Source organism: Bombina bombina, chromosome 1 (genome assembly GCF_027579735.1).
Source record: "Bombina bombina isolate aBomBom1 chromosome 1, aBomBom1.pri, whole genome shotgun sequence".
Taxonomy (NCBI): domain Eukaryota; kingdom Metazoa; phylum Chordata; class Amphibia; order Anura; family Bombinatoridae; genus Bombina; species Bombina bombina.
Window position 1 is genome coordinate 652,724,998 of NC_069499.1, and position 11,190 is coordinate 652,736,187.

Here is an 11,190-nt window from a genome sequence, read left to right on the forward strand (position 1 = left end):
CAATTTACAACGGTTTCGAATTACAACCATTCCTTCTGGAACCTAACCCCGGCGTAAACTGAGGGCTACCTGTATAATTCTTCCCCTTTTTACGCCAGGTGGCCAGATTATTAAACTGTCAGTCATCAGTTGTTTTTATTCTTGGGTCCTTTCTTGGTGGGACAAAGGGGCTAAAGTTGGAGCTTTTTGATTTGCCCTTGTTTAATTGATTGTGGTATACCAGTGTGTTTTACACTATGTCTTTAGCTTGACAAAGTGGTAGGTTCCCCAAAACGTTGCTGTCATTTTCTTATAAAGCTTCTTCACCTTGGATAATGTGCAGCTCTGCTTTGCTGTTAAAAAACAATAGCCAATCAGAATTAGCAGTGCTGAGTTCATGCTTTGACATATATTTATGCTTTGCTTAAAGTCTCTTTACAGTGGGATGTGAATACTTAGGACATTTTGGAGTAAATAGCTTCCTTTTTTTACTTAGAGATGTTCAGGTGATATATTCTGGTCTGCTTTTTTTACAGCTATGCTATATCACTTTCATGTGCTTCAACATTTAGGTATCATGTTCCTTTAAGAAAAAAAGTCTGCTCACATGATCCCATCACCCAATTGTATCTTGTCTTTGTTTCGCAATGGCAAAATTCAAAATATCCAATTCTTATTAAGAAATAAGTTCCCAATCATTAGTCTATAAATAGAGAGTTCCTATCATAGGGCTATATTACGAGTGGTGCGCTAACAAGTGAGCGCAAGCAACTAATCAGTGTTTATTGTAGCCCTCTGCGAGTATTGGAAGTTGCACACTTATTACAAGTTGAAAATAAACGCGTTCGCTCAAGTGCAATTAAATTTAACGAGCATCAGGATAGCAGGTCTTCAGAGATTCGGTTAAATGTTACGCTCGACTAAAAAGTTGCACAAAACACATCAAAAATACATTTAAAAGTACAGTTACACTCATAATAACACTGTCTAATAAAAATATTTAAAAAGAAAAATATTTCATGAAAAAGTTTCAAGGGCTCAAGATATGAAGTTTCGCGTATTAGAAAAAGTAATGGAAAGGGCTTTAACATAGAGATACATACATACACATGCCATTGAACAGGCTAACAATGTTATTGAGCTGGTTGTTCGTTCCTGTGAGTGTGCTTCTCTGTGTGTGTATTAAGTCTCCCTAAGGGAAGCAGGGCCAACCAGACCTGAACTCCTTGCTCAGTGTGCTTAGAGAAATATTGCTATACCTCACTGACGAGGACCAATGAAGGCCGAAACGATTGTCTGGGGTTGCCGTGTTCCTTGTTCACAGAAGAATTGCCTGGTATTCCAAAACTGGATTGACTGTAATAGGCGGGATCAGACTGTTATACTACAGGAAAGTTCTACTCTGTGAAAAGCATTACTGGGCTAAAAAAAGAAGCTGCACCCAGGTGGTAAATCACCATAGAAAGGGCTAACAATGTTATTGAGCTAGTTGTTCATTCCTGTGAGTGCGCTTCTCTGTGTGTGTATTTAGTCTCCCTAAGGGAAAAAGGGGCAACCAGACATGGACTTCTTGCTCAGTGTGCTTAGAGGAATATGGCTACACCTCAATGACAAGGCCCAATGAAGGCAGAAACGATCATCTGGGGTTGCCTGGTATTTCAGTGCTGGACTGACTGTAATTGGCGGGATCAGACTGATATACTACAGGAAAGTTCTACTCTGTTAAAAGCATTACTGGGCTAAAATGAAGCCGCACCCAGGTGGTAAATTGCCATAGAACAGGCTAACAATGTTATTGAACTGGTTGTTCATTATGGTGAGTGTGATTCTATGTGCATGTATATATGAATATATATATATATATATATATATATATATATATATATATATGTGTGTGTGTGTGTGTGTGTGTGTACATATGTATTTATATGTGTATATATGTATTTACAGACATATATGCACATATAAACACATATGTAGACATATATAAATATAAGTGCATTGGAGCCCTTTGCAGTCAAGTAGCTAAAAACATGCAAAATCATATACATGCAATATTCATATTTAATAAAGTGTTTAACTGCGTTTGTACTGTAAATATTTCACATTCCAATGCTCTTCACACAGGGGAAGTATTTTTAAATACCTATCTCCCTCCTTATTAACATGTGTCACTAAATCTCTTTCTCATATCTCATCCTGGATGTCCTCTCACTACCTTAATGAGACATGAAACCCCAAATGTTTCTTTCATGATTGAGATAGAGAATACAATTAAACATTCCAATTTACTTCTAATATTTAATTTGCTGCATTTTTTGAGATATCCTTTGTTGACGAAATAGCAATTCCCACGGGTGAGCCAAACACATGAGGCATCTGTGTACAGCCACTAATAAGCAGCTACTGAGCCTATTTAGATATGCTTTTAAACAAAAGATATCAAGAGAATGAAGCAAAATAGATAATAGAAGTAAATTGGAAAGTTGTTTAAAATTGCATGCTCTTTCTATAGCATGGGAGAAAAAAAATGTTCATGTCCCTTTAAGTTAAATATCTCCAAAACTGAGCTCCATATCGCCCTCCCCCTTCTTCCAAAATCTCTACCCCTCATTTTTCTATAACTCTCAATAACTCCATCATTACCCCTACCCCACATGCCTGATGTCTTGGTGTCACACTTGACTCAGATCTTTCTTTCACTCCTCACATTCAGTTTTTGGCCAATTCCTGCCGCTTCCACCTTAAAAAAAATCTCTAAAATTTTATATTTCCTTACACAAGACACAACAAAGATTTTTATCCACTTTCTCGTCCTTTTCCGCCTTGACTACTGCAACTCCATCCTCTCTGGTCTCTCTAGCTGCCATCTAATGAGTGCCTCTGCCAGGCTCGTGTTTCTTACACGTCGCACCTTATCTGTTGTACCTCTCTGCCAATCCCTTCACTGGCTTCCTCTTGCCTCCAGAATTAAACACAAAATTCTGACTCTGACATACAAGGCCCTCAACTGCACTGATCCCCCCTATATCTTAGACCTTGTCTCCAGATACTTTCCCTCTTGTCCACTTCGCTCTGCTCACGACCTCCTTTCCTCCTCTCTTGTTACCTCCTCATATTCCCGTCTACAGGACTTCTCCAGACTGGCCCTATCTTGTGAAACTTCCTGCCTCGCTCCACAAGACTAGCTTTGTAAGTGTCAAGCGCTCCCTCAAAGGGACATGAAACCCAAAATTTTTCTTTCAGAATTCAGATAGAGAATACAATTTCAAACAACTTTCCAATTTACTTCTATTATTTAATTTGCTTCATTCTCTTGTTATCCTTTACTGAAAGGTTTATCTAGGCAAGTTCAGGAGCAGCAGAGAACCTAGGTTCTAGCTGTTGATTGGTGGCTGCATATATATCACCGATTGTGATTGGCTCACCCATGTGTTCAGTTAGAAACCATTAGTGCTTTGCTGCTCCTTCAACAAATGGTGTGTGAAGAGGGTAGGGGTCGTCCTTGTGTCACCATTGATAATAAATGCCTCTATATAATAGTGGTCTGGTATAAATTAATAAGGTGGTAGGAGAAGTCACTAATAGAATTGCTATAATATAATGCTAAACTGACATCAGCACACAAACAATGGTACAAATAGGATAGACAGATGGAACCCCTATCTAAATTTCCTATTTGAAAGAGGAGTGGTTTGAGATGATATAAATACAAAGTGTAAAATACAATAATAAAAGTGAGATGAATAGTCATATATTGACTAACTACGAGACAGTCTCATTAGAGATGATGGTATCAAATGAGGGTGGATGACTGAGTCAGTCGAGGCAGCTATCTGTAATGGATCAAGGTCACGATCCAAGATCAGGAATCTGCAAACAACATAACTAAGCCTGATGAAACAGCCACTGGTTGGCTGAGAAATGTGTTGCAATTGTTTTTACCTATTTTAATAAAGTAAGTTTTGTCAAACTTACCACTTGCTGCCTTACCACATTTTTTTGTTACACATCCTCACTCTGATATTGGACTACTTGGAGTTCCTGACTACTGGAGAATAAGTCTACTGGGTGACTTTATTGATCCCAGCTTGCCTCTCTACTAAATGTGAGTGTATATTTTACCTTACTTCTCACTGCTTGTTCCAACAATACTAGGCCATATAGGCACCCTTGTCTTCTCTACAGAGATCTGAATATCCACCACAGGCCAGTCTTCTGGGTGATTGTATTTAATCAAAGATAATTCTGTCCACACCACTAGGGGTGTCCTACCACATGTGAGTGCAATTGTCACATATACCATTATCTTTGTTCCATACAATATTGGGCCATGTGGCGCTTCTGTCCCTTTATGTCCTTCAACAAATGATACCAAGAGAATAAAACAGATTAGATAATAGAAGTAAATTAGAAAGTTGTTTAAAATTTTAGTCTCTATATGAATCATGGATTACATTTTTTGGGTTCCATGTCCCTTTAAGACTCTAGTGTTCAGGGATGCATACAACCTACACTAACCCTTCCTAGCCCCAGTTCCTCTCCTCCTTCGTTATTCCCCTGACCCCCTTAGTTTATAGTGCCGCAGAATCTGTTGGTGCTCTACAAATAACTCATAATAATAATAATACAATTCATATATATATCTTTACCTATATATACTCATATATATACCCAGTATACAACAGAAGTGAGTACACCCCTGGGCAATCACTTAAATATCAAATTATTCAAAATTGTATCACCTCTCAATAATTGCTTTATTTCTAAGTTGACAAGTAGAGTTTTTCCTATTATATACAATCAAAAACAAATACTTTAGAAAGATTATATTGAAAATACAGGCCCCAAAGTAGAAACTTAATGCAACAAAAGTGAATAAACCTGTGGTCACTGACACACAAGTTAGATCACTGAAACAAAATTGAGTACACCTATGATTTCCAATTAGCCTAATTGCATGAACATAGTTACCAGAATAGTCTAATTTTTGACCAATGGGCTGTGTCTATCTGCAAGTCTGCATCATGTCTCTACATGGAAAAGAATTGCCAGAGGAATTGAAAAATCTGATTGTGAGACTTCTCAAAGATGGAAAAGGATACAGGAAGATTGGTGACCAACTAAAAATCAGTCAAAACGCAGTTGCAGCAGTAATCAGGAGGTATAGATCAATACACAGTGCCAAAAATCAGAGCCGCAGTGGCTGTCCTCCTAAAATGATGCCACGGACAGTGCGCTACTTCCACAATTTAGCTCTGAAAAACAGGCAAGTGCTTCAGATTTGCATCAAGGCAAGTGCTTCAGATTTGGCTCAGGGATTATCAATACAAATTGGATTTTTAGTGACAGCTCAGACAGTGCTAACGACATTGCATAATGTCAACTTCTATGGACAGCATCCAAGGAAAAAACCCTTGCTTGCTCTTCGGCACAAAGCTGCAAGATTAAACTTTGCTAAGCATGAAAAACCTGATGAATACAGGGAGCACATTATTTGGTAAGATGGCAAAAACCAAGGGGCCGATTTATAAATGTCCGACAGACATCGCTGAATGCCGACAGCCGACTGCTTGTGTAATGCCGCCCCCTACAGATTCTCGGCCAATCGCCGCTAGCAGGGGTATCAATCAGCCTGATCGTATAGGATCGGGCGGATTGCAGACCGCAGCCTCAGAGGCAGCGGACCAGTTATGGAGCAGCAGTCTTCATATGGAGCATGAGCCTGAAGGGGGTTAATTCGGCCCCCAAGATACAATTTTTGCAGCATGTTTGGTGTGAATCTGGTCAATGCATAGTCCCAACAGTGAAACATGGAGGTGGGAGTGTGACAATATGGGGCTGCATGACTGCAAAAGGTGATAGGGAGATGACATTTATAGATGGCACCATGAATGCTTGCAATATACCAAAATACTGGCTGACAAGATTTGGCAGAGGACAAATATTCCAGCATGATAACGATCCAAAGCACACTGCCAAAATCACAAAGGAGTTTCTAAAGGAGAAACAAGTGAAAACTATGACCTGACTCAAATCCAGTAGAACACCTTTGGGGTATTTTAAAAAGAATAGTAGAGCAACACAACCCCTCCAGCAATGAGCAGCTGAAATTTTTTTATCTCTGAAGAAGGGCAGAACATCTCTCCAGAAATGTGTACGACACTGGTTTCCTCCATGCCAAAGAGGATTGAGCCTGTCATCAAAAATAAAGGTGGACATGCAAAGTATTGACAAAAATAAAAGATTTGAATCTCAGTAATGAAAGGTGCACTGACTTTTGTTGCATTGATTTCCTGCTTTGGGGCTGGTATTTTTCATATAGTAAATCTAAACTGTTACACCGAGATTACGAGTTTTGCGGTAACATGGGTGCATTGCTAACAAGCCGTTTTTTCTCACCGCTCACTTAAGACAATGCTGGTATTACAGGTTTTTTTAAACCCGGCGTTAGCCGCAAAAAGGTGGGCATAGAGCAAAATTTAGCTCCACATCTCACCTCAATACCAGCGTTGCTTACGGTAGTGGTGAGCTGGCAAAACGTGCTCATGCACGATTTCCCCATAGGAATCAATGGGGCAGAATCGGCTGAAAAGAAACCTAACCTGCAAAAAAGCAGCGTTCAGCTTCTAACGCAGCCCCATTGATTCCTATGGGAAAATAAAAGTTATGTCTACATCTAACACTCTAACATGAACCTTGAGTCTAAACACCCCTAATCTTACACTTATTAACCCCTAATCTGCCGTCCCTGACATCGCTGACACCTGCATTATATTTTTAACCCCTAATCTGCCACTGCGGACACCGCCGCCACCTACATTATCCCTATGAACCCCTAATCTGCTGCCCTCAACATCGCCGACACCTACTTTTTATTTATTAACCCCTAATCTCCCACCCCCAATGTCGCCGCAACCTACCTACAATTATTAACCCCTAATCTGCCGCCCCAATTGTAGCCGCTACTATATTAAATTTATTAACCCCTAAACCTAAGTCTAAACCTAAGTCTAACACCCCCCTAACTTAAATATAATTTAAATAAAACTAAATAAAATTACTTCAATTAAATAAATTAATCCTATTTAAAACTAAATACTTACCTGTAAAATAAACCCTATGCTAGCTACAATATAACTAATAGTTACATTTGTATCTATCTTAGGGTTTATATTTATTTTACAGGTAAGTTTGTATTTATTTTAACTAGGTACAATAGTTATTAAATAGTTATTAACTATATAATAACTACCTAGTTAAAATAAAGAAAAATATACCTGTAAAATAAATCCTAACCTAAATTACAAAAGACAGATATACCTGTAAAATAAATCCTAACCTAAATTACAATTACACCTAACACTACACTATCATTAAATTAAAGGGACAGTCAACACCAACAATTTTGCTGTTTAAAAATATAGATAATCCCTTTATTACCCATTCCCCAGTTTTTTAATAAACAACAGTTATAATAATACACTTTTTAACTCTGTAATTACCTTGTATCTAAGCCTCTGCAGACTGCCCCCTTATTTCAGTTCTTTTGACAGACTTGCATTTTAGCCAATCAGTGCTCACTCCTAGGTCACTTCACGTGCATGAGCTCAATGTTATCTATATGAAACACATGAACTAATGCCCTCTAGGGGTCATAATGCATTCAGATTAGAGGCAGTCTTCAAGGTCTAAGAAATTAGCATATGAACCTCCTAGTTTTAGCTTTTAACTATGAATACCAAGAGAACAAAGGAAAATTGGTGATAAAAGTAAATTGGTACGTTGTTTAAAATGCCATGCCCTATTTAAATCATGAAAGTTTTTTTTGGACTTGACTGTCCCTTTAATTACCTAAGCTAACTACAATTAAATACAATTAAATAAACTAAAGTACAAAAAAACCCAAACACTAAATTACAGAAAATAAAAAAATAATTACAAGAATTTTAAACTAATTACACCTAATCTAATCCCCCCTAATAAAATAAAAAAGCCCCAAAATTAATAAAAAATCCCTACCCTATACTAAATTACAAATAGCCCTTAAAAGGGCTTTTTGCGGGGCATTGCCCCAAAGTAATCAGCTCTTTTACCTGTAAAAAAAAAAATACAATACCCCCCAACATTAAAACCCACCACCCACACACCCAACCCTACTCTAAAACCCACCTAATCCCCCCTTAATAAAACCTAACACTAACCCCTTGAAGATCACCCTACCTTGAGCCGTCTTCACCCAGCCGGGCACAAGTGGTCCTCCATAGGGGCAGAAGTCTTCATCTGATCCGGGCAGAAGAGGACCTCCAGACGGGCAGAAGTCTTCATCCAGGCCGCGTCTTCTATCTTCATCCATCCGGAGCGGAGCGGCTCCATCTTGAAGCCAGCCGACGCAGAGCATCCTCTTCTTCCGAAACTCCCGACAAATGAAGGTTCCTTTAAATGACATCATCTAAGATGGCGTCCCTTGAATTCGGATTGGCTGATAGGATTCTATCAGCCAATCGGAATTAAGGTAGGAAAAATCCTATTGGCTGATGCAATCAGCCAATAGAATTGAGCTCGCATTCTATTGGCTGATTGGAACAGCCAATAGAATGCGAGCTCAATCCTATTGGCTGATCCAATCAGCCAATAGGATTGAAGTTCAATCCTATTGGCTGATCCAATCAGCCAATAGTATTTTTTCTACCTTAATTCCGATTGGCTGATAGAATCCCAGGGGTTTCAAGCGGTGGAAGCGATCCTAATCACTTACAGACGCTTTCAAGGTATTGCTGATGCCTCCATATTGAGGCATCACTGCAATAACTTTTTTTGCACACTGATGCAGAGAGAGCCACTCTGTGGCCCTCTCTGCATCGGCCAGCAATGGTGCAGATCGTTGATGGGTGGGAGCCATTGCAGGGAGGCGGGTGGGTGGCCCATCGCTGGCGAACTTCCGGCCAGCAGTAGAAATTTACTCCAGTGTGTGTGCGGGAGTGTGTGGGGGGCCTGTGTGTGCACGTGTGCGCATGTGCACGCCCCAATCTGCCATTTAAACTTGGTGCAAGAGGGTGGAGAGGGTGAGAGGGAGGGATAGGGAGGGATCAAGGGGTGAGATGTGTCAGGTGGGAGGCTTATCTCTACACTAAAGCTAAAATTAACCCTTCAAGCTTCCTACAAGCTACCTAATTAACCTCTTCACTGCTGGGCATAATTAACGTGTGGTGGGCAGGCAGCAGCATTTAGCAGCTTTCTACTTACCAAAAAGCAATGCCAAAGCCATATATGTCTGCTATTTCTGAACAAAGGGGATCCCAGAGAAGCATTTACAACCATTTGTGCCATAATTGCAGAAGCTGTTTGTAAATAAGTTCAGTGAGAAACCTAAAGTTTGTAAAAAAAAAGTTTGTGAATAAGTGAACAATTTTTTTTATTTGATCGCATTTGGCTGTGAAATGGTGGCATGAAATATACCAAAATGAGCCTAGATCAATACTTTCGGTTGTCTACTAAAAATAATAAAATATATATGTGAAGGGTTATTCAGGAATTCCTGACAGATATCAGTGTTCCAATGTAACTGTAACTAAAAAAATGGTTTGGAAATAGCAAAGTGCTACTTGTATTTATTGCCCTATAACTTACAAAAAAAGCAAATAACATGTAAACATTGGGTATTTCTAAACTCAGGACAAAATTTAGAAACTATTTAGGATGGTTGTTTTTTGGTGGTTGTAGATGTGTAACAAATTTTTGGGGTCAAAGATAGAAATAGTGTTTTTTTTTCATTTTTTCATCATATTTTATAAATGTTTTTATAGTAAATTATAAGATATGATGAATATAATGGTATCTTTAGAAAGTCCATTTAATGGCGAGAAGAAACTGTATATTATATGTGTGGGTACAGTAAATTAGTAAGAGGTAAACTACAGCTAAACACAAACACCGCAGAAATGTAAAAATAGCCCTGGTCCTTAAAGGGACAGGAAACCCAAAAATATTCTTTCATTATTCAGATAGAGAATACAATTTAAAACAACTTTCTAATTTACTTCTATTATCTAATCTATTTCATTCTCGTGGTATAATTTTTTGAAGGAACAGAAATGCACTAAAGGTTTCTAACTGAACACATGGGTGAGCCAATCACAATCGATATATATATGCAGCCACCAATCAACAGCTAGAACCTAGGTTCTCTTCTGCTCAGGAGCTTGCCTAGATAAAATTTTCAGCAAAGTATAACAAGAGAAGGAAGCAAATAAAATAATAGAAGTAAATTGGAAAGTCTTAGGCCTAGATTTGGAGTTTGGCGGTAGCCGTGAAAACCAGCGTTAGAGGCTCCTAACGCTGGTTTTAGGCTACCGCCGGTATTTGGAGTCAGTCAAAAAAGGGTCTAACGCTCACTTTTCAGCCGCGACTTTTCCATACCGCAGATCCCCTTACGTCATTTGCGTATCCTATCTTTTCAATGGGATCTTTCAAACTCCGGTATTTAGAGTCGTGGCTGAAGTGAGCGTTAGAATTCTAACGACAAAACTCCAGCCGCAGAAAAAAGTCAGTAGTTAAGAGCTTTCTGGGCTAACGCCGGTTCATAAAGCTCTTAACTACTGTGCTCTAAAGTACACTAACACCCATAAACTACCTATGTACCCCTAAACTGAGGTCCCCCCACATCGCCGCCACTCGATTAAATTTTTTTAACCCCTAATCTGCCGACCGCCACCTACGTTATACTTATGTACCCCTAATCTGCTGCCCCTAACACCGCCGACCCCTATATTATATTTATTAACCCCTAACCTGCCCCCCACAACGTCGCCGCCAGCTACCTACAATAATTAACCCCTAATCTGCCGTCCGCACGCCGCCGCCACCTACATTATAGCTATGTACCCCTAATCTGCTGCCCCTAACACCGCCGACCCCTATATTATATTTATTAACCCCTAATCTGCCCCCCTCAACGTCCCCTCCACCTGCCTACACTTATTAACCCCTAATCTGCCGAGCGGACCACACCGCTACTATAATAAAGTTATTAACCCCTAATCCGCCTCACTAACCCTATAATAAATAGTATTAACCCCTAATCTGCCCTCCCTAACATCGCCGACACCTAATTTCAAACATTAACCCCTAATCTGCCGACTGGAGCTCACCGCTATTCTAATAAATGTATTAACCCCTAAAGCTAAGTCTAACCCTAACACTAACACCCCC